The sequence below is a fragment of the Megalobrama amblycephala genome, linkage group LG23 (assembly GCF_018812025.1).
Source record: "Megalobrama amblycephala isolate DHTTF-2021 linkage group LG23, ASM1881202v1, whole genome shotgun sequence".
NCBI classification, from domain to species: domain Eukaryota; kingdom Metazoa; phylum Chordata; class Actinopteri; order Cypriniformes; family Xenocyprididae; genus Megalobrama; species Megalobrama amblycephala.
In genome coordinates, this window is record NC_063066.1 from 21,053,428 (window position 1) to 21,078,327 (window position 24,900).

The 24,900-nt window shown below is 36.0% G+C and overlaps 1 long non-coding RNA gene across 1 annotated transcript; it reads left to right on the forward strand.

The window, feature by feature from the left end:
- Positions 1-1,374: 1,374 nt before the first annotated feature.
- On the forward strand, positions 1,375-19,141 carry LOC125259389. Its single transcript, XR_007182786.1, has 3 exons — positions 1,375-1,659; positions 7,544-7,623; positions 18,011-19,141. It is a non-coding gene; the product is annotated as an uncharacterized LOC125259389 (long non-coding RNA).
- The last annotated feature ends 5,759 nt before the right edge of the window (positions 19,142-24,900 follow it).

Sequence of the window (24,900 nt, forward strand, 5' to 3'; positions counted from 1 at the left end):
ATCCCACGTCGGGTCAGAGGTCACCCTTCCGCCGGAACTCGTCTCTCTAATGAACACGCATACGGCCGTTGCTAAAAGCCAGTGATTATAGTTTATAAAGTTTTAAATGTGGATATTTTTCTTACAAAAAACAATCGCTTCGCTTCAGAAGGTCTTTATTAACCCACTGGAGTCGTATGGATTACTTTTATGATGGATGGATATGATGGCGCTTCAAAAACTCTATTCAGTGCCATAACGAAGCTGGCAAGTGCCAGGATATTTTTAATATAACTCTGATTGTGTTCAGCTGAAAGAAGAAAGTCATATACACCTAGGATGGCTTGAGGGTGACTAAATTATGGGAACATTTTTGGGTGAACTATTCCTTTAAACCATCAATTCTTGATGGATAAAATCAAATCTAGCTCTTTTTTTTCACTTAATATCATGTTTAATTTGGAATTACGACACATTATGGAATTATAATGTGGATGCCATTTCATATTAACTTTAGGAATAACACAAGTTTTAGCTTGAGTGTTTGTTGTACACTACGGTTCAAAGGATGGGTGTGTTAGTAAAAAATTTTTTTGAAAGAAATATCTACTGACTTTAAATTTTACAAATTTTTTTATTCGACGAAAGTGCATAAACTTCATCAAAAGTGACAGTAAAGACATTTATAATGTTACAAAATATTTCTATTTCAAATAAACACTGTTCTTTTGAACTTTCTATTCATCAAAAATCCTGAAAAAAAAATTCACTGTTTCCACTGTTTTCAACATTGAGCATCAAATCAGCATATTAGAATGATTTCCGAAGGATCATGTGACAATGAAGACTGCAGGAATGATGGTGACAATTCAGCTTTGCATCACAGGAATAAATTACATTTTAAAATATATTAAAATAGAAAACATTCTTTTAAATTGTACTAATATTTCACAATATTACTGTTTTACTGTATATTTGATCAAATAAATGCAGCCTTGGTGAGCATGAAGGCTTCTTTCAAAAACATAAAAAAGTTGCATTAAGTCTATAAAGTGTGTTTATGAAAACTTAAAAGACGCATGCTATATTATGCTACATTTGTATGTGTTCTAGATATGGTCCGTTAAATTATTCTGCCCCACCTAACCTGAGGATAATTGTTACACACTAATCTACATCAACCACTCACCACCGCATGTTTGTCATGACTGTGATGTAGGGCCTAAAGCGCGACTTACAGTATGTCCTGACATCTGATGCACACATTTGTGTCATTAATATGAAAAATGCCATGAAGCCACTGCCCTCTTGGGATTTTTAGCCAGCTGAAGGTTACAGGCGACAGGAAAACAATTACCAGAGCCCACGAGGCAGCGACAGAAAGCCAGCCTCTGAGACCTGCCCCCAACTGAGTCATTGCCTGCTTTTGTGCTCTGTTTGATGTGTACAACAAAAGGAGGTTCAGCTATGTGTCAGACGACCAGTACCTGAGGCCTATCTGTTACATTTAAGGGGACTTCCTGAAAAGAACTGCTTCACATTTAGTTTGCTAATTTAAAAAAAAAAAAAAGATATTTGAAAAGACTAGAAACACATAAATGGTTGTAAAAGTCTAAAATAAGATGGAATCAAGTCACTCTTGAGCAGTTTCAACATGAATGGTTAGGCCACACGTATAAGGTATGAGTAAGATATAACCAATTACAGTGGAATAAATGTCTAACTATGTATGTTTGTAACTAATGTGAATCAACAGAGAAGTGAAACTGAATGATCTGCATGGTTTAGTACAGTTCTAATGGATCGTTGCCTTGTTGTCTCTTATGCAATATTCTTTCCATCTGTGTTCGGGTAATACAGAGTGTAATCTGGGAGTGTAGTGTAATGGTAAAACTGGACGGCTGGATTTTTATTTGAGAGTTTTAACTGGGTGTGATTCCACATTCATTTGAAGACAGACACTTCCAGATTTCTGCTAGGCTCATATTTCACTGTTCTCAGTTCAACATGAGCAACCACATTTCCCTTTTATAGTCTATTTAGAGATCAATGTTGTTCTCTAATAATACAAATCTATATTCTGAAGAAAATGTGAGGTGCTTTCCCATGCAAAACTCACAGCCTGATGTTAGTGTGTTGTGGGTGGTAGATGAATGCTAAGGAGTTCTGAGTGGTTGTTAGCACATTGCTATAAGGTTGCTACGGTGTTCTAGTCGGTTGCTATAAAGCATTGCTTAGTAGTTTCTTCAAGTCAGAAGCACCCTATGGTGTTTTGTGACCCTGTACCTATAGCTCAAACAGTAGAGCATGGCACTAGCAACCCCAAGGTCATGGATTTGATTCCCAGGGAGTGCATGAACTATTTTAGCTGCTTCTATACAAGTCTTTAAGCTCTTTTATTGTGATTTGTGTTTCATGTTATTCGTATCCGAGTGATTCGAAGCTTTACAAATCTTTTGTTTTGAATCAGCGGTTCGGAGCGTGAAACGGTGAAAGTCACGTGATTTCAGTAAACGAGGCTTCGTTATGTCATAAGTGTTTAGAAATTTCAATAGTTCACGTAACTTTGGCAGTTTGATTCACGCTCCGAAAAACTGATTCGAAACAAAAAATTCGTAAAGCTTCGGAACTTCATGAAGCAGTGTTTTGAAATCGCGCATAGATATTGTTGAACAAAGCTTGTATTTTTGTTTTTGTTTTTTGGCGCACAAAAAGTATTCTCGTCACTTTATAACATTAAGGTTGAACCACTGTAGTCACATGAACTGTTTTAAATACGTCTTTAGTAGCTTTTTGCGCATTGAAAGTGTTAAAGGCAAACTGAGCCATCGGATTTTATGAAAAATATCTTAATTTGTGTTCTGAAGATGAACGGTCTTACGGTTGTGGAACGACATAAGGGTGAGTAATAAATTTTCATTTTTGAGTGAACTAACCCTTAAGGCCTATAAGGTAAGGCTATAGCAGTCACAAACTAGTTTTTGTAATACAATAAAGTTGGTAAGTTGGCATGAGCCACCACAGTAATTAAAAAATATACAAAATAATACAAAGTGAAAGTAAAGTGTCATTTTGGGGTTACAGAAACAACAGTTACCATGGCAAATACACAATACTAACATGAATCGTTAATGAAACATGGAAACTGTTTCTGAATAAATCCTCCCCAGCTAACACACGACGCACCAGTTATGTGATTTATTGGTACTTTACTTGTATTTCATGACTTACTAATTGACAACGTAACGTTACATGCTCATAGTTTCTTATGCGCTTTATATAAGTATGAAGTGATATAGGCTACAGCGCGTCCCGCCGCATTTGCACGTGCATTTGAAAACTGCGTGATACGAGCACAGTATAACGTCTGACAGACAGGACAGGAAAATTCGGTTTTCTGAGGTGAGAGACTTTTTATTTCATAACAAGCAATGAAAATAACGTTAGAATAATGACACTGACATATAGCCTGACAACATATCACCTGACCGCAGATACTGAATCAGGGCAACACATTTTTCTCAGGCACTCCGCGACTCACTCATTGATAAACACTGTATTAAATGTGCCCTGGTAATCATAATTTGTGTGAAAAGGAGGAAAAGTTGTTGACGTTTTACTGCCACTAGTATTCAGCTGTGACATAAAGGCCTATGTCTAGGGATGTTTTTCTAGTTTTGCAGAAATGTAGCCAGAGTCACATATTTTCATTAAATCTGGGTTATTAAACCCCAAGTGTGGGCAATTATAATACTGCAGTTATGCTTCCCTTATTATTTAAATCCAAATAATGAGAATACATTTGAACCAACAAAGAGTTTTTAAAAAATCCTTTAGAAGTTTACTTTTACACAAGATACATTGTGTGTATCAACCTGTTACTGTCTACCCAGTGGACACAGTGTCAGGTGAGGTTAGGCTGGAACGCTAGACCACAAGATCTTGTCGATTCAGGATTGCCTGCAGGTAACTCAGTGGCGTCTGCAGCCAGAAATGGGGGGTGTTCCAGAATCATACAATAATCATAACCATTGGAACACAGCATGTCATGAACGATGACAAGCAAGAGGTAGACGTGAACCCGAAATCATCCCGACAAACAGCACAACAGCGATGGTGAACCTGGGCAAAAGAGTGAATAAATCAGAAGGCCCTGTCAGAACAGCTCCAGTCTGGATCTCAATGGTGGTTGGTGAAGCGGTTCACTATAGTTCAGTGAGATAATGTTGAGGTGAATGTTCTACAGTCTCTAATGGTATATAGAAAAGCTTTGCAGGTCATCCGGTTCATAAGATATAAGTTACATCCCAAGTCCAACTATCTAACACACCTTAATCTTTTTATGGACGAGACTCACAATGAATATCGTTTCTCACACAAAGTGCATGAAAGATATGACTCGGGTTACATTCGATTTTTTTCACTGAGATTATTGCAGTGCATTTTGAGATTGCGCTTCACATTATTCACTATGACTATATTTAAAATTGATGAATTGTGGATTTTTTTTCACAGAGCTTGTCGCAATGTATTGTGGGATTTCTTTATGCTTGAAGGACTTGTATAGTGCTGAGCAGTTTCCAAGAAGACAGCATAATTATACACTACCTACTGTTTGGAACAGCCTTCGCTTTAGGAGCAAGTCTATGACGCCTTCAAATACTGTCTGGGAAGGCAGCTCTAGGTGTTGAAGCAGAGAAATAATTGACAAATACAGTTAGTATTGATTGAATGGTGAATTGGAGGTCTTGGCCTTGAGTATGATGTTCAGAAATTCATCCTTTGTACAGATGGTATTGTTTTCACGAGATGCTAGCTGGAATATATCATAATGCAGATTTGAGACAGCTGTTTGGGTTATGTCAATAATATCTCTCCTCTGCCAGCCCATATACCATCCACCGCTCCAAAAATTGATCAAGGTCTATTTCACAGCTGAGACACACTCTGGTTTTGATATTAAACTGTACGTTCATATTTTTTGCATTAGCAAATGCTGTTTGCCATATGAAATTTACCACCCAGCCCTCAGACAATTTCTATACACAAAGCATATAGGTGAAGGCTAGAAGAAACATAAACAGCTACTCTAGGATATGCTCTTGTTTTGAACTCATAAAACTAGATTCTCTGTTAATGGAAAGAACGTGACTTGTGTTTTGATAGCACACTGAAAAGCTGCAACCCCAGACTTGCTAGGGCACAGACTCAACAGCTCCTTTAAATAAATCTGTTGATGAAAGACGGGAACGTACACATTGCATCTCTTATGGCGCACCTCTTCGGTGACCTATACATGGGCGTCATCGTGGTTTAAAAAGCGGTGGGATCAGCCGACGGGGTTAAATGAACTATACATGACTTATTTAGTTTGATAACTTCATTCCTTCATTCATCTTTTACATTGATCTCCAGACTGTGTGGGTCACTGGATTACCCTTGTGAAGTACACTTTAGAATACTTTTAAAAAGAGTTCTTATTACAGAAATAAAATATTTGGGGAAAAATAAAAACATACTTAAAGGAATAGTTTACCCAAAAATGAAAATTATCCCATGATTTACTCACCTTCAAGCCATGACTATCTTCTTTCAGACAAACACAATCAGAGTTATATTAAAAAATATCCTGGCTCTTCCAAGCTTTATAATGGGACTGAATGGCGCTCGCGATTTTGAAGCCCAATAATGTGCATTCAGTCATCATAAAAGCAATCCACACGGCTCCAAGGGGTTAATAAAGGCCTTCTGAAGCGAAGCAATGGGTTTTTGTAAGAAAAATATCCATTTTATAAACTATATTAACCGACAAACATCTGTACGCAATATTTTTCGTACAAAAACGCATCGATGTGCTTCAGAAGGCATGTAATTAACCCCTGGAGCCGTGTGGTTTACATTTATTGTGGATGGATGCACTTTTTTGGGCTTCAAAATAGTGAGCGTCATATACCGTCATAAAGCTTGGAAGAGCAAGGACATTTTTTAATATAACTCTGATTGTGGTTATTTGAAAGAAGATAGTCATGTGCACCTAGGATAGCTTGAGGATGAGTAACTCATTTTTGGGTGAACTATCCCTTTAACTGAATACTTAAACATTGAAGTGCATGTCATTTGCCATCAAATTAAAATGTATTATAGTTTAGATTTCTATTAAATGCTTAAAGTGCTTTTTCTGGAAATGCAGTACATCTTTATATGTAATTTTATAATTGCTTCTATTGTCTTTGAAATATTTTTTACAGTGTACTGCCGAATATACTGACAAGTATTGGCGCTAAAATGTACATTAATGTCATATATTTACTTATATATGTAATTACACAATTATTCTGAGAAATTGCAGTTTGGTGTAAATGTAATATTAAACGCAGGTTCAAATTAAAATTAAGTACTTACATGTGGTTTAGTATGTTAGTAAACGCAGCAAAATAAGTATACTTCTTTAAAGCACAACAAAAGATTTTTTACACATGTTACATGTGTAACAGTAAATTATGCATTTTGTTATTTAATATTACTTATATAAATAATATACTCTAAAAAATTGTATGTAAATGTGTTAAGAAACAGTGAATGAAACTCTACTCATTTAAGTAGTCTTTTAATAAAAACTGCAAGTACAGTTTTTTTTGTTTTGTTTTTTTATAAAACAAACAAACTCTATTTTAATAAACAAAAGCAAAGTTGGGACAAATAGCAATGTGGACATGATGTCTGTTCCTGACTGAAGAACAAGATCACTGTTTCATCTCAGATTTACCAGTAGCTTGTATCACGTCTGGCACATCATCAAATCAGTCATTCTTTGTTAAGCCTCCAACAAATCAATCAACAATTTCCTTGAGCAAAATATGTCAGCAATGCCGAATGAATAGCACAAATACAGTGAAGGAAGAAAATAACTGAGGGCATTTCTTCCTTCATCTGAGTCACATGACCCAAGTTACCCTTTAACTCATTGTTAAATGCAGTGCATACAGAAGCTTCTTTCTGTTGCCACAGGAAATTAACACAAGCTTTCTCCACACACAGTAGGTACCTCATGCTCTTCACCCCATGTCTGCTGCTGTGTGTGTTTGCTTTGCATTCCATCATTTGAGGGATATGAGTGAGGGAGAGACGCAGAGTAGACAAACATAGACCCACATATGTGCATTTACACATATATGTGAACTTGAATAAAAGCAATAGAATCGTCATCTACTGAAAAAAACTGAAGTTCTGTCTGATTCCGTTTGATGATATCAAGACCTCTAGATTTAAAGTACGTGATAAATCTTGATTTGACATGTCCATGTTTACTGATGAAACCCAGAAGTGCACACAATAATATTTTGTAATAATACACATACTGTTTAGAAATATACTGAAAAGGAAAAACCGGCTTTTGTTAAACACTGTACAGTGCCAAACTATGTTAACACAACTTTATTTAGGTGTGCTACTGGACATTTGCTCGATCAAACAGGTTCTTTTTTTTATTTCATAGGTAGGTTTTCAAATATAATGCTTTGAGATGCAAAATATGTTGAAACACACTTTCTGCATTCTTTCACAGAATGTGTCGGTGAAGCCACATCACTGTACGGTATCTCAGCACACAGTTGCCATGGCAAAGAAGTCCTACTGGTCTCCAAGGTACCCAGGCCTATTGTCTTTGCTTTCTTTATTTAGATGAAAACATGATTTATTGTAGAGGATACTGGTCTACTTTGCCATAAAATGGGCAAATATACAGTTGTATTTTATATGCATCAAAGTGCACAAATATGACCTTACTTTAGACTGTTTTCTGACACCTTTAAATGTAATTTCATAATAATTAACATTGTCTTTAATAGATGGCTATAGTGCTAAACTGCAGGTGCTGACAAGCATTCAAGTTTCTGGAGGGCCACACATACCTGTAGATTTCAAATAATCCTGAAGGACTTGATTAGCTGGATCAGGTGTGTTTAATTAGGGTTAAAGCTAAACACGGCTGGGCTGTGGCCCTACAGGAGTTTTGCACCTCTAATTTAAGGTAAACTAAAGTATAAAGTCATTTTTATTAAAACTCGTATGTCATATATTTAAATATATTTGTAATTACACATTTATAACAATGAACTTGCAATTTAGTACACAGGGTTAGTTCACCTAAAAATGAAAATTGTCATTAATTTCTCACCCTCATATCATTCCAAACCTGTAAATCTGTAATTCATCTTCAGAACACAAAGGAAGATCTTTTTAATGAAATCTGAGCGATTTCTGTCCCTCCATTGACAGCTATGCAACTACCACTTTGACGCTTCAAAAAGTTCATGAAGGGATTGTAAAACTAATCCATATGAATTGAGAGGTTTAGTCCAAATTTTCTGATTGAATAGGCTTTAATTCACATATAAACAATGATCGCGGTACACATCACTTGTGGTAAACGGAAGCTCATGCATGTTGGCTTGACATGCGAGAACCAATGAGGTTCATTCTCGTGTGTTACGCAGCACGTTTGAGCTTCGCAAGAACCGATGAGGTTTGTTCTCGCATGTACGGCTGACCTTCAGTTTATGTTCGCTGATCAGTGTTTATATCTGTTCATCATATAAAGCAATTGAGTTTCTTCAGAAAATTTGGACTAAACCGTTCAATTCATATGGATTAGTTTTACGATCTCTTTTTGAAGCGTCAAGGTGGTAGTTGCTTAGCTGTCTATGAGGGACAGAAATCTCTCAGATTTCATCAAAAATATCTTAATTTGTGTTCTGAAGATGAACGAAAGCCTTGTGGCTTTGGAACAACATAAGGGTGAGTAATTGATGACAATTTTCATTTTTGGGTGAACTAACCCTTTAAAGTATATAGGTTTAAATTGAACATTGAATAACACAACAGTTAAAAGTCATATACATGCAGTTAATTATATTCAAGTATTTATATACATGTATAAATATACAGTTTTGTCTAATATCAGATTATGTCTTTCATTTATTTACATGGATTTTAAGTATTATCATTATTTTAGCATTATTTTCAGTATTACACTTTATATATTTCCAGCAGTGATGGTCAACACGTCAAGTGGCAAACGTGACTATCACTAGTAGGTGACAGTTTCCATTGTGCACATTGCATTAGTGAATGCTAACCCCCCAGTGCTGTGGCCATTTTACTATGCAAAACCCTCCACTGAGGTTTGCACCTGTGGTCTTAGCGGGGTGGAAAGTACTGTATACAGACTGTTGTTTGTTCCACACCTGTTTTACATAAACCGATCATGCATCCTGAATTCAGTTCACCTGATTACGATAAATATTCTATAATTAACTATAAGGACGCCGTTCACTTTTAAAATGTTAAACTGAGTTGTTGCTTATTGTATTAACCACAATACATGTTACCAAAGGCAGCTCTTGTAGATTTAATCAAAATGAAAGCCTTTAAACACTGAACATGTGACTGTATTTGTCTCCATATGAAAAACAGGACGCATTTAAGCCTGTTGTTAGAAAAAGGCAAAAAGAAGCCAATAAAACAACACGGTTATGAGGCTAACCTCTAACCGCACTCGTATCCATTTTCCAGCACAGCTGTCATTTGTCGTCTAGCCCACAAGGCCTCACAAACAAGGACGTGATGTCACTTCCTGCTCCGTGATATCACAAACCCAGAAATGGAGAATCTAATGCTGACGCGTGGAAAGCGGAAACAGCTCTGCCTCGCAGACAATGCCACAACAAGTCAGATCCTAAAAAACAGCCATGTGACCTCGCTTACAAGCAGACAAACCAAATGATAAAGGCACTTATCTGATGAAAACAGCTTCTGATTTCTTGTCACCACTGCTGGTTAATGTTTTTCATCAGGAAACAGAAATAGGTCTGTGCTTGTCTGACTCAATTTACATGTTTAAAAGTTACACCTCCAATAAAATCATGCTTTTATTCATAATCTAAAGTAGACATATTGCAATGGAGCGGTCTGTTCATTCCGTCTCTGTTTACTGAACAAGGTTTCTGCTCGTATCTATCAATACTTATTGAAACGTTATATAGCTTGTGTTGAAAAGTACCAATGAAATGCCTTTAGGCTAAATAATGTTGCAAATGCTATACCATTAGCTCTTTGACGAAAGGCCAAGGTGACTAATAGCTTTAGAATATGGAAAATTTGACGTGACAGAGGTGTAATAGTCGTCTGACTGGTTGTGATTGGATTGCAGGGAAGTGAAGGACAAGTGTCTACATGCTCTCTGGTCCTACATGTCAGCAGGGCTGTCTAATGAAAGGCTCATTATTACAGAGAAATGCTAATCCGAAACCTAGCAGGTGACGGTAGTATATCCTGCTGTTTTAGCACATTACAATGGCTGGACATGAATGTTAAAAAGTTAAGGAATTACAAAAACACGTTTGCTTTTGAGCGTGATTCATATCAACGTGCTCCTGACTAGTTGTTTCGCACCCTAAAGCTCTTAACCGCCAATAAAACGGCACAGCGCAGGGCAATATCAGTCAATCTCTGTGGTGTGAATATAAATGTCCCCACCAGACCTAGCTATAGCCCCCTCTGAATTATATGGCAAATCCTTGTATAATTCTTGCAGAATAAACGCCCACCAATAATATCCCGCTGGCTCACGCTCTTTATTGGCATCATATTTCCCCCTCTGATTACGCAATAATCTGAGATAGAAGATTTATGATGGCTGGGAATTGGAGCTCAGTTGAGATGGAAACTACAAAGTTTTATCTAAAACCCTGTGTTTTAGTATTCCCTGAAAGCATGCTTGCTGAGTATTGTTGATTAAAAAACGTGGATGTGCTGTTGTTACATTTGCTTGAGGAATTTTCTGGTCAGAAACATTAAACAACATTTTTGGAGATTGGAACCAACAAAAAAGTAGTAACTCTATTATTAACATATTAATGTGCCATGGTATTTACTTTAAATGATCCTATTAAAAAATAAAGTAAATTAAATTAAAATCAAATTAAAAAAGTTTATCTTATAAATAATAATAAAAAAGATTTAATATCTTAAAAATTTAATTGTTTCTCCAAGATGGCAATGAGATGCGAGAGATGGAGAGCAAATTAAGACTTTTTTTGTTCTTTCTCAGATTTGTAATATTAAATTTTTCTCCTCAAGAGTGTCAGAAGAGATCTTAACAATATCTCACTACTATACCAAAGACAGAGATTTAAATGTTCATTAATGTCAATTCAAATGTTTCTCGTCAAATTCTCCAAAGTACAAATGAATGCATAAACTGAGAAAAAATTATAGCTTGGATCCCATGGAAGTTGCTTTAGATACAAGCATCTGCCAAATGTGAATATCATTGGTGCTTGTAAGTGACTATGGAATGTCAAGTTTGAATATATGCAAATGAGAGCTGTGGCAGAGTGTAAGATTTTTGTTATTGTCAATAACAGCTTATGTTTTGGTTGGCTCTTCACTCAAATCCACATATTGCTTCAGAAGTGTTGGAATAGTGCAGGAATAAAATGGACTACATTTACTGTTACTTTTAAGGTGATTTTTTTGGAGTTTAAAGCCATAGTTCACCCAAAAATGAACCTTTTCCTATGATTTACTCACCCTCAAGCCATCCTAGTTGTATAACACAATCGGAGTTATATTAAAAAAATATCCTTGCTCTTCCAAGCTTTATAATGGAAGTGAATGGCACTCCTGATTTTGAAGTTCAAAAAAGTGCATCCAACCATCATAGAAGTAATCCACACGGCTCCAAGGGGTTAATAAAGGCCTTCTAAAATGAAGTGATGAGTTTTTTAAGGAAAAATATCCATATTAAACTTTATAAACTATAATAACTATCTTCCATCAGATGGATTACGCAAGTCAACTTGTGCCAAAAGAGTAACCCCTGACACGATGATGTAGGACTTAGACGCCTCTCGTGGTTCAAAAGGTTACTCTTTTGTCGATTTGTGTAGGCCGCCTGCCAGAAGTTAGATATTTTAGTTTATAAAGATTTAAATATGGATATTTTTCTTACAAAAACCCATCGCTTTGCTTCAGAAGGCCTTTATTAACCCCCTGGAGCTGTGTGGATATCTTTTATGATGGATGGATGCACTTTTTTGGAATCAGGAGAGCCATTCACTACCATTATAAAACATGGAAGAGCCAGGATATTTTTTAATATAACACTGATTGTGTTCGTCTGAAAGGAGATAGTCATATACACCTAGGATGGCTTGAGGTTGAGTAAATCATGGGATAATTTTCATTTTTGGGTGAACTATCCCTTTAACTGCCCATGTTTACTATACAAATGAATGTAGTCCTATGGTATATCAACAGTTGTCACTTATTTTCTTCTGCACAGAATTAGGAGGAACATCTGAGACTGAGATCTGTAAGTGTGTAAGCCTGTAAGCAATACAATTTGCCTCTGGGATGGCTTTATCATGGTACACCATAACACAATGGTAGTTAGGCAGTTGCTTATAGTGTCTCTGAAAAGCAAAGCCAGTCACTTCATGAAAGGTCAGAGGTTAATACAAAGCTGTGAACTTTGTGTTAAAGAATAAGAAATGCCAGAGGACTTGGGAGGCCAACTAGCCATTTATATGAGGAATCAGATGCACAGGAAAGAATGAGAGTGCGAGTCAGAGTCAGAGGGAGGTGGGGGAGACTGGAGTGAATCCAGGGGAAATCCAGCTCCACATGGCAGAGCTCAGCCTGGGATGCAGTCAAGCAAACGCACGGGGAATTTTATACAGTACGCTGTTCATCAGCATAAAACAGCCGCCTCATAGACCAATAACAAATTAAAGTCCTCTATAAATATGAAACTACCATAACTATCTGAGCCCATATTGAATCTAAAATGGCTCTAGGAGTAATTTCGCTGTATGCTGTTTTGCTGGCTGAATTTGGTAACAGTGTTTAATAAAATTTGTGTGTTATAGCAGTGAGGCAATAGCCTCGAGATTGCAATGGCTGTTTAGAGACTACTTTAACCAAGGTTATTTTTCATTGATATGTAATATGTTGACATGATGGATACACTGTCACAACGTGTTTATGAGGAGACTCTCAAGTGTAATAGCAGAGTAAACAATCTAGGCTGAATTTGAGGTACCTTATCCCTTTAAGTGAGCTTCAACTATTCCAAATGTCTCTATAATAGTAACATAGTATGACATAAAATAAAAAGACATTTTAGAAGCCCTTTCAAGATAGAGTTCACCCAAAATTCACTGAAATTTATTCGGATCTTGCCGGACACTGCATATTTAAAGTCAAATGACAGCAACACCAAGATCATGGGTTCAATTCGCAGGGAAGGTATGAACTAAGAAAAATATGTAGCTTGAATGCTATGGACTGATTGAAGTGTAGATAGGCATGTCAAGTTTGAATATATGCAAATGAGAGCTGTGGCAGAGTGTAAGATTTTCAGTGAATAACAGCTTATATGTTGGCTGTCTCTTGACTCAAATCCATCATATTGCTTCAGAAGTGTTGGAATATAGTGCGGTAATCATATGGACTTCATTTATGCTACTTTTAATGTGATTTTTGGTCCTTTCTATCTTAACAGCCCATGTTTACTATCTATTTTCTCCACAAAATATCTCCTTTTTGTGTTCCAACAGATAAAAAAGAAAGTAATGCGCATTTGGACTACACAAGGGTGCATAAATGATGGCTGAATTATCATTTTTGTGTGATCTATGCCTTTATAAAATAACAAAAGGCTCTTTGAAAGGATAATTCAGTATGTACTGATATTAGCCTCAAACATTGTGGCACCAGAGTCACCTCATTCAGGTTCATTACTGCTATCCGCTCACTGCTGCTTGAAGACACAAATAGAGGAGTGTACATCTGGCTATTTATAGCATGACTTTTGCTTTCTTTACTCACAGACAATGATATCTAATCTGCTTTCTTAAAGGCTCCGCTGACCCAGTGGCCTTTTTCCATGTATAGACAACAGTTCAAAAGGAAGGGAATAAGTAAACGGGAAGAAGTGATCTTGAATATGTTTCCCTTTTCCCAATTAAAGTGAAATATGTGGACATATACCCATGTGGCTCAGCTGCTGCCTCCTGTAACAAATGTCTAGTATGTAAAGCCTCATCTCATTAAAGATGTCTATAATTAGCTTGATAATGAAGCTAATTAATAGTCTAATATTTTGTTTGCAACACCACAGCAGAACTCCTACAATTCTAATTTACTTTTAGATTGATTTAAACACACTGTGTGCATAATTTCATGTATGCAGACTGGGGCTAAACTGTTTACCACAGTAATACCTAAAGTCATTTTCTATATAGTCACATACCTTAAACGTTTCCATTGGTACTGCCAAGGAGAAAAGATACAGTTCATGTAACATATTGACATAGCGGAGCAGTTTATTGACCCTAATTTGGGATTTTAAATATAAAATAAAATTATTTAAAATTTTAAAAGTATATAAATTTATATTTAAAGCACAATTTAAACAGTGAAACACAAAACAGTTTGACTCAATGTAATATTTTTGTACATTTTTTAACTTTTACATCAACATACAAAAAAACTGCTAGGAAACGCACATCTGTGTATTTGAACTTTTGACTCAAAACCATGATTGCTTGAGTCAACTTCCCCTATACACATTTGCTACAAATTTAGCATGATTCAATTCTTGTGATTCAAGCCATTTCATAATTGATTCTATGATTTTACATGATCGATAAAATATCAGTTGAAAATACTGCATGTGTTGAAGTGCACCTATGTAGATAGTTACAGACTCTTCAGTTCCCAGAGTGATCAGAGAGACTAACTAACATGCCAAACCCAACCTCAACAAACAAATCTAAGACATGTTTTACACTTCCAGTGGTTAAAAACACCCAAACACCATTGTTTGAACTATTTATTTTAGTCTTTTGAAGCCCCTATATTTAGACACTGTGGCTTCAGAACAGCATGGAAAAGGTGACTGAATTTGTTTTTGCTGCAACATTTCCTGTGTGTCGCGAGGAGAGGAAAACCACACGCGCAGTGACGCTGCAGCTGAGAAGACAGAAAGGGCAAGTTAGAGGCGTGGAAAACTAGATAGCAGGAAGTAAAAAAAAAAAAAAAAAAAAGACAGACAAACTGAACACAGCGCTTGTTTTTTAATCTGGTTTTAAAAGTACACTCCCTTTTATAATGAAAAGCCCGAATCAAACAAGACATGGCAGATAATGTTTGAATGGATTCAGTTACAAAGCAGCTCAAGACCAGTTTTTTTTTTTAACTAGGCTACTAAACACTACTAAACACTAACATTTCAATGAATCATCAATGCACATATAGAGTACAAACATGTTTTGACATTACATATATTTAAAAATACCTGCATGTAATTACGTCTTTAATTCATTTTTTTAAAATACATCAATAATCACTGTTTTGACCTTTCCCTTAAACCTTATCCCACTCTTAAACCTACCATACCACCCTAACCTTACTCACCTCAAAGCAGTATAAGTGTTTTACAATACAACTTCAACATAATAAGTATGTTGTACCTAACAATTAATTACATAGTAGTTCACGAACTTAATATAAAGTGGGACCAGAAAGGATTTTTTCACTAAAAAATCCTTCACTATTTTTCTCTTGTTTTAGCTTTATGCTTAAAACAAGAGAAAACAATTTCCTAATTAAGTAAAAAAAAAAAAAAAAATAGTTTTTTTCAAGGTGTTTTAAAAGAAATGCTAGGAAACAGTGAATGCAATAACAGGATATTTTTGTCTTAATAAATAAGCCACTATCTACGCAATGCAGCTTCATCTTGTCACAGAATGTGTCATCAATGAGTAAACGTCAAACAAGGTCAAACACTCATTGTCAGAATTCGTATGCTTTTATTTGAAACAAAATTTTACCTTAAAAAATAAGTTAGCTGACCCTTGCTACTGAACAAGCATATTAAAGAAATGATCAGATGCCACTTTGCAAAGATAATTATCAGAAAATTATCTTTTTTTTTTTTTTTTTGGTCATAACTTCAGAACTCCAAGTGAAAAGTACAAATATGAAGAACAAAATCACAATGGATCTAGAATTTTTTGTGACAGCTGTCATTTCCCTAAATACTAGCGTATGGTACGATAACATGCTTTTTCAGTAAAGCCGAGTCTAAAACCGCAACAATATATCAATCAATCAATACAAACACAGATATGTTTTGGTCAGGAAAATATTTATGGCTGGTAAATTAACTATTTTAAAATTTAGGCCATAACCATGTCTTAAATAATTAAAGAATTAAAAGAGATTTAAGGGAATATTAAGGAATAATTGACGATGGCCGTTGAATTCTTCGAAAATAATGCACACCCGAGGTGGTAATGCTTTCGCGTCACGAACTGTAATGCGGTCAAGACCTGCCTAGAACTATTTTAGCTGTGCATTTCCCTGAAAATAATTGCACACATACAAAGTTCTGGCATGAAACTCTAATGGGCAGGCTAATAGGTCCTTTAACTCACCTGCTTGTAATCACATCATTATCTATAGGACACAGATGATTGGTTCCTGCTGTATTAGTAGCCAATGAGCTCACATGCTCAATCTTCAAATACATGAGTAGCATTTGCCTAGCAGTGCAGCGCGCTTCAGAAACCCTACACCTTCCCCAGCTCCACCTGTATAGATCTGCTACGGGTAATTCATGTAAGCTATATTGTACAGCAGCAGCAGCATGTCTTACTTGCTCACAGCAGCGTGTCATGTATGTATTGGCAGTAGCAAGTCCCGTACTTGCTCTGCAGCAGCAGCAGCAATAATTAACAGCAGCAGCGTAGCAGATCTATTACGCCAAGACCAAACGTATCAACATTGTCATACCCATTCGCTTGTTAAGTCGTGACGTAAGGAACGCCGTTTCTGGGTCAGAGCCCCGGCTCGTTTTACTTGAGAATGCCATCTCCACGGCCATTTATGAGCGCTATTTATTCATAATGAACATTTAAAATTTTAAAGTTAAACATTTAAAATACTTACAGTCTACACAACAGTCTCAGCATCACAGACAATAATATATTAATGATTTATAAAAGATGAATCACTGTCTGGCCATCTGGGATTTTGGTATGGAGGTAAAGGTTATGATTATAATTTTTTGGAAGTATTACACCACATCATGTGTGTATATTGGGACCATTTGTTGTTTTCTTATGGTATGAGATAGAGCGTTTGGACCCGGAAGTGCTGTCACGTGACGTCAGACTTAACAACCGAATTACCATGCCAAACACTCTGAGAGTTGTCATGACAGAACTTAGAATGTTGGTCAACCAATCAGATTCGAGCATTCAACAACCTCTAATTATAGCCTACAGTTGTGAAGCCCATTTAAACTCTTTGCGAATAATATTTTATTTAAAATATGCACACTTTCACACTTTGTATGTCTAATATGTCAAAAATGTAAAAAAAAAAAAAAAGTCTTGTCAAATTCAGTTATGAATGACATCACTTTGATAGCATATTTTTAATAAAAAATGGAGAAATTGCATTGAGTATTAAGTTGAGTATTTTTGCATCACTCTATGTTACTGTGGGTCGTTAAACATATCCATCATAAAACAGTTGTCAAATATTAAACATTTAGCTCTTACCACGCACATGCACTCTTTCACTCTAAACACTAAAAGTGTCCCATTGAAATTCACACTTGTTTTCAGTGAATAGCAAGCCCCGCCTTCTTTGATCTGATTGGCCATCATTTTGACATTGACAAGCCCTGTTAGACAGCTGAGGCAGACCAGCCTAAAAATGTAACTTTTTGAACTGTCTGTCATCCTAACAACAAACAGAGTGGTGCGTAATGGAGATCAGCATTAACAAATATCAAATTTTGGGTAATACTTGCCTATTATGGTTATGGCCCTGTTTAAAACTATGCTTTTAATAGTTAGAAACTGAATATTTAGACATGCTGGTTTATCAGAGATAGTAAACCATGATAAAAACCTTGAGAGGAATGAATTTTCTTTGTCTCTTCCCATTTTAGGAAGAAAATCAGCTGACTTGGTGTCTCTAAGCAGAGAAAGAAAAGCCAGAGTGAAACTGAAATAAAAGTTGTGTGTGTTAATATGGTCTATATAAGGATATGGTCTAATCAATCAGGAAGTAACAGTGGAGCACATCCTCATAGACCAGGCAAAGGAAAGACACTTTCCAACAGCTTGTGTTTCTGCAACAGAAATGTTCCACCTCTCATTAACCGCTGACCTCTTTCGTCAGGATATCCTCGTGATGAACCAGGCCTCCTACATCCACAGAAGCTCAATGAAGACTAGCATGTTGATTAGCATGGTCACGGTTTTCATGGTTTCATTACAGTGCCTACAAAAACTATCAGTCACACTAAAAAATGTGAATTTCATTACATAAGATAAGATGTCTTTAGACGTCTTTATAACGGTCTGCATCCATAAGGTTGCCATGGGGACCAAAGAAAAGCTGCTTCCATATCAAGAAAGAGAGGCATTGAAAGAGTGTGGCTGGCAATGTTTGCAAGTCCCAAACCTCTTATTCATTTCCTCACTCCGGGGTCATTATAGGTTACCTGCTTTTTCATTGCGGCTGCTGTTGTTTTGGTGTTTCATCTGCTTCTTTTCTTCTAAGCGTGTGCCCTCCGGACTCTGTCCACCCTAGTAGGGACCAGTCGTTCCTCCTCGCATCAGCTGCGACACAGCCAGGCCTCCGTATGGCTGGAGGTCGTAAGGTCACCTCGGCTCAGGTGAAGTGTTCCCGCTGCTCTTGGCAAGAGCTGTTCAATATGGCTGCTGTATTTCTGATGACACTTGACCACGGTACCGATAGCGAAGAAGGAGACAGTGATGCCCAGGGGAAGGAAAGCAGCTGGATGGACGTCAGGGCCGTGTTTACTGCTTAGTTCCAGCGGCAGCCTCGTGTAAACACACACACACGATCATGGCTGCCAGCGCAGGTCACTACTACTCAATGCTGCCTGGAAAACTAAGAGAAGAGACATGAAGCTCAAGTCTTGAAAAAAGACTTTTATAAAGAAACTGGGAGTGTCTGCTTGTGCAATCTGTTATTTTGAATTGTAATACTATTTCACAATATTACTGTTTGTACTGCATTGATCAAATAAACACAGCCTTGGTGAGCATAAGAGACTTCTTTTCTTATAAATCTTATTGACTCAGTGTTTTTGAACAGTAGTGTATCTCTACTCTCAAGTTGTACCTTCAATGCAAGTCTGATCAATTAGATAAGTAATATATATACAGTGTATATATATATATATATATATATATATATATATATATATATATATATATATATATATATATATTATGAGTAAAAACCTTTTAATTGGTATTATGGTGAAAAAATTATAAATAATTTTATTAATACATTTTTACTGTTAAATATTGTAAAAAAAAAAAAAAAAAAGAAAAAAAAGAAAGAATTGGAAGTAAAAATATATGAAAGATTTTACAAATCATTATATATAATTTACCATTTAAATCTATATATTATTCAACAAGAAAATTCACATACATTTACAGTAAATTATGTTTAAAATTGTGCAAAATTGAGTATAAATATAAGCCACCATATAATTTAAGGTTAAACAAACAATCAAACAAGCAACAACAAACAGTAAAAAGACATTCCCAGAAGTGTTGGTCATGATTTATGGACACTTATGGTCCACCTGTTATTAGTATATCAATACATTTTAGATTTTACACACGGATTTTGGTAATTTATGTAGGTCAGTAGGCTATATTTGCGACTAAATATAGGATTTATTTGCGAGCTATAGGCTATTTTTGCTAACTCGCCACTGTCGAAAATATAAATGTAGCCTACATGTTATGATTTAAAAATGTGCATGCCTTTTTACCTGCGTGTTCTGTGATGAGTAGGCTAGCTTATCACTTCTTTTGTTGTGTTGACTTAATAAAATAAGACGGTACGCATCAAAGTTTCTGTGGAAAAAACAAAACAAAAAAACGTTTCACTCACTGAGTTCGAGCGCCAAAATACGCACAGGGAATACGAGGGATAATAAAAGGGAATACAAGGATTAGCTTTCCGCATCAGAAAAACGTGTCAAAATGAAAAATATCAGACTTTTTCAAACAGTCCTCATCCCTGTCGAACACCAACACTGACGGCAAACCTGCTAACAAAAAAGGAGGCTCCAGTTGATATCGGCGGAATTGTATCAATGAATGAACACCCAAGCAAAAGGCAGTGTTTTGTGCACACACCGTGGATACAGGTAAACAGTCAGTTGTGTGGACGCGAACATATCGTTAACAATTGTCGTTTTTAATCGATACTGATATGGATTCTTATTCTTAAGATCTTGTCTATTCTGTTTTCTGTTAATGTGTGAACTTCACAATATTTGTAGCGCATCTGCCACCCAATAATCACAAAAAGCTTTGTTACTTTTAAGAAACAAAGCCTCAGCTTTCAAATTCTGTCAGTTTTTAATCACAAAATACAAACAATAATGTGTTTGGCCCGACAGATCGCTGTAGTTCAAGCGGCATGTGAACTGATCATCTGTTCCTCTTGCTTGCTAAGCACGAAATAAACAAGAATGAGCATCAGAAGGTATGTTGAAAGATAAATGAATTATGTCTCCTGAAATTGCTCAGGCTACGTCTACATTAATCCGGAGACATTTGAAAACAGAGTTTTCATTTAAAGGAGCTCCTCATCCACACTGGCGTTTTCAAGCATTTTCCAAAAGTTGCTCATTCACGCTGAAATGTCTGAAAACGCTTAAATCACCTTACTGCACATACGTAAAACATACTAAAAGCTCACCAGATGATGCAGAGAGAGCAGATATAATAAAGATCTCATGCTAATCCTCTGCCACAATCATTTTATTAGTATAATATTGCATCTCTGTTGCGTCCAGGTCACGCTCAAAATATTTTAAAATGCAATTGTCATCATATTTTACCACGCAAACATGAGTAAATGTAATGTCATCTTTGCAGGAATGTAATATGAATATTCTACAAAGGAGCATTTATCTTGAGCAATACTGTTAATGTAAATAGCAAGCACAATAATGCCAGTATCAGGGCCGGCGCTACCTATAGGCAGAGCAGGCAGTTGCCTAGGGCCTCGGGCACGGAGGAGGGGCCTCCTGCCTCCACTGCCGTGACATCCCCCTAGCAAAATACTAGGCTCTTTTTCCATTGGATATAAATGAATTCACAGTGACTCTCACCTCAGTGACTCTTAGTATTGAAACCAACTATTGTAACTGTATCAAAGTGGGTCCCACCTTCTAAATAGATGGAAAAAAAAAGTTATGAAAATGCAACTTTTCTGCAGCTGACTGGCTTTAATTCATTGAATTATGATTGCGCCGAAACGAACATCCTTCATGTGGTGCAAAGCGAAAGGCTAAACAGGCACTCAAAGAAGTGCAGTTCGCAGGTGTGCGAGTTGTCATAATCTCTTTTGGACTGATTGTAATGTATTCTAAAAATAAACGTGTTCTGTCGATCGGCGTTATTTCTGGATATATCATTTGCCGAGTTTAAAAGAACGCGAGCGCCGTCGACGCGTCCAGACACTTTAAATTTGTGCGTAATGAATGACATCGAGTCAGGAGCGGAATATATACTTAAGTAAAAGCAAAGTTCGTATTCAAAGTAAAAAAAAAGAGCTAGAGTATGCTATTAGAGCACTAGAGTAGGCTACTTTTTTAATGTTCGAAAACAGTATCTCAACTGTCTGTACCTTTTAAATTCTGCTGTTTACATTATACCGCAATGCTACATACTTTCAGTTTTCAAAACATAAATATTGTTGTTATATTTATTGAAAAATCAACGTACAATTTTATAAAGTAGGCCTAATTAAGTATTTATGCTTAAGTTTGTCACTTTCACTTTTACGATATAGTTGATTTGTGTAGATTTGTGTAGGTTGTGTAGGTTTGTGAAAAAGTTCCATTACATTGTTTTAGAATGTTCTTCACACTAAGTAAAAAAAAAAAAAATGGTTCCACACTCTAAAAAAAAATGCTGGGTTGAAAATGGACAAACCTAGTGGTTGGGTTAAATGTTTGCCCAAGGTGCTGGGCAGTTTTTTTTTTTTTTTTTTTTTTTTTTTACCCAGCTGTTTAAAAATGACTATATGGCTGTCTTAAAATGAACCAAAAATAGGTCTGAAATTAAAAATCAGACATAATTACTAGAGGCAACAATAACAATCAAAAGGTGAACATTTATTAATAAGCAAAATGTTTATTGTTTAATTATTATTCATTAAACTTGTTAATAAATGTTCATTTATTAAACATATATTTTAATAAATGTTCATTTATTAAACATATAAATAACTGTTAATTTCCAGGATACTTTGGGTTCATTTTAAGCAAGCAATACAGTCATTTTTAAACAATAGTTGAGTTAAAAACACCCCAATTGCTGGCTTTGTCCCTTTTCAACCCAACTTTTTTTTTTTTTAAACCCAGCATTTTTAGAGTGCACTACCATTAACTGAAAGGTTCTTTGGGGAACCAAAAGTGGTTCTTTTATGGCATCACCGTAGAGCTTTGATCGGGCCCAACAAATCAAGCCCGACCCTACCCAAGCCCGAGCACGTTGTGTCCGAGCCCGGCCCGGTCCGACACGTTCACTGTAATTATGAGCCCGAGCCCGATTTAAACCCGACCGTTTTTAATATGTGGGCCGTTATAACCAGGGGCGGCGCCAGATTTTTTTTTAACGCAGGTGCTGGTGTGCTAGATCATTAAGGCTACAGGGGGGAGCTGCGCAGTATATTATATATAAATACTATTAATAAATGAGCAAAAATTGGCCACTCAATATTAAATATTCAATTATTTTAATTATCATAATTAAAGTTTTAATTTTATTAAATTGAACAAGCACAACATTCAGCATTCAATCAAATATTCTTAAAGATTAATTTTTATTAATAATGTTACTTCAACATATTTTTATTTCAACATAATATGCGTGTGAGCAACAAGCAAGATGTGCATTTGTAAATTCGGTGACAGCGTGTGTTACGAGTTTCAAATGGTGTAAGTGTGACCGCGGTGCGCCGGCGCCTCCATGTCATTATTATATTGTCTGCTATATTGCTTTTTATGTATTAAATCCAGGCAATTGGTTAATGAAAAAATGTATTAAAATTAAGATACAATTTATACTAAACGAAATTCACTTTAAAGAAAATCTTTCTTCAAAAAATCCCTTAACAAACTTGAAACTAAATGTGCTTATTTAATGGCTAAAATACGTAGGCTACTACAGACTCTCTTTTTGTACAAATTGCAGCACATTCATTTAATTCTGAATTTTGCACATGTAAGTTGAAAGGCATTTGTTTGTGCATAGTAAAACATATCTGTAACATTTATCAAGTTCATAATTGTGCGTGCATTTATTAATTATTATCTTAATGAATAATACGACAAGGAAGAAGCATGTAAATTGCGTTGTTTGTTTATTCAGAAGTCCCCGTTTTTTTGCTGTCATAGGCGAGCAGCGTGCTGCATTTAGCTAATGCACGAGACAAAGCCAACACATATGTCGTCACTCCCCACGACTAGTTTAAAATGTTTCTATACCTCCGATTTTCCACCAAACTTGCTCAAAGTTAATTCTCCTGTTTTAATTTTTTCTTTGCTTCTTCAAGCTCCATGTTGCATTTAAGCTACTAAATAGTATGCTACAGCACGCACAGCAGGTGTGATGCGTCACGCGTGCGAGACTGCAAGTGCAAGTGGACGAGAGGGCCCGACCCGGCCCGAGGACGGTGGCGTGAAATATCGGCCCGACCCGGCGGGTCGGGTCGGGTCCGGGCTCGGGCTCGGGCAGACAGAGAATCTAAGCTCTACATCACTGTAAAAACTCCCTTTTGGAACCTTTATTTTTAAGAGTGTATAGTGCATATTTTAAGTATTGCATTGCAATACATATGATAATATAGTTTAAATTGGTTCAAAAGGAGGGAAAAATCCTGTCCAAAAAAATGATTAAGGCATGTGTTAGGCTACTGTAAATAAATTACTGAACAAATTACTACCAAAAAAAAAAAAGAGAGAGATTACCTAAAAAATAAAACTATATTATATAGTAAATAAAACTATATATATATATATATATATATATATATATATATATATATATATATATATATATATATATATATATACAGCTATGGAAAAAATTAAGAGACCACTTAACATTGATTTCTGAACTTGGAGTGGTCTCTTAATTTTTTCCAAAGCTGTATATATATTAGCTATATAAAAATATAAAAATGTTAATAACAGATGTCAAATAAAAAGGTAAGGAGTAATAATATTTGTTTTATTAGGAGGGGTGTGGAGCAGGGGGCCTCCAACATAAAGTTTGCCTAGGGCCTCCAAATGTCTAGAACCGGCCCTGAGTATAACTATAGATATCTATGGGTACAATATGCGCCACATTACTAAACATGCGTCATCGTTTTCAAATACCTCAGTTTTCGCCATCCACACTACATCAGCGTTTTCAAATTTATCCACTTTAGAGAGCGTTTTTAAAAAGCTAAATTTTCCTTGAAAAAAAAAACTGTCTCAGGGTACGTTTACAAGACAACAATATGCTTAAAAAGGAGAAGTTTTTCCTTTGAGTTTTCTGCTTACAGACGACACCATTGTCAAAACGATCCCCATTCACACGGATCTGTGAAAACGACTAAAGAAGCTGTATTCTGCATTAGCGATGAAACGCCATAGACTGAACATGTAATACGCATGCGCATGACGTCATCGTTTCCAAAGTTTCGCGTTTTTGTTGTTTACACATAAACCGTTTTCAAAAACTTGCACTTTGAAAAACGTTTTCAAACGTTTGCAAGACGCCA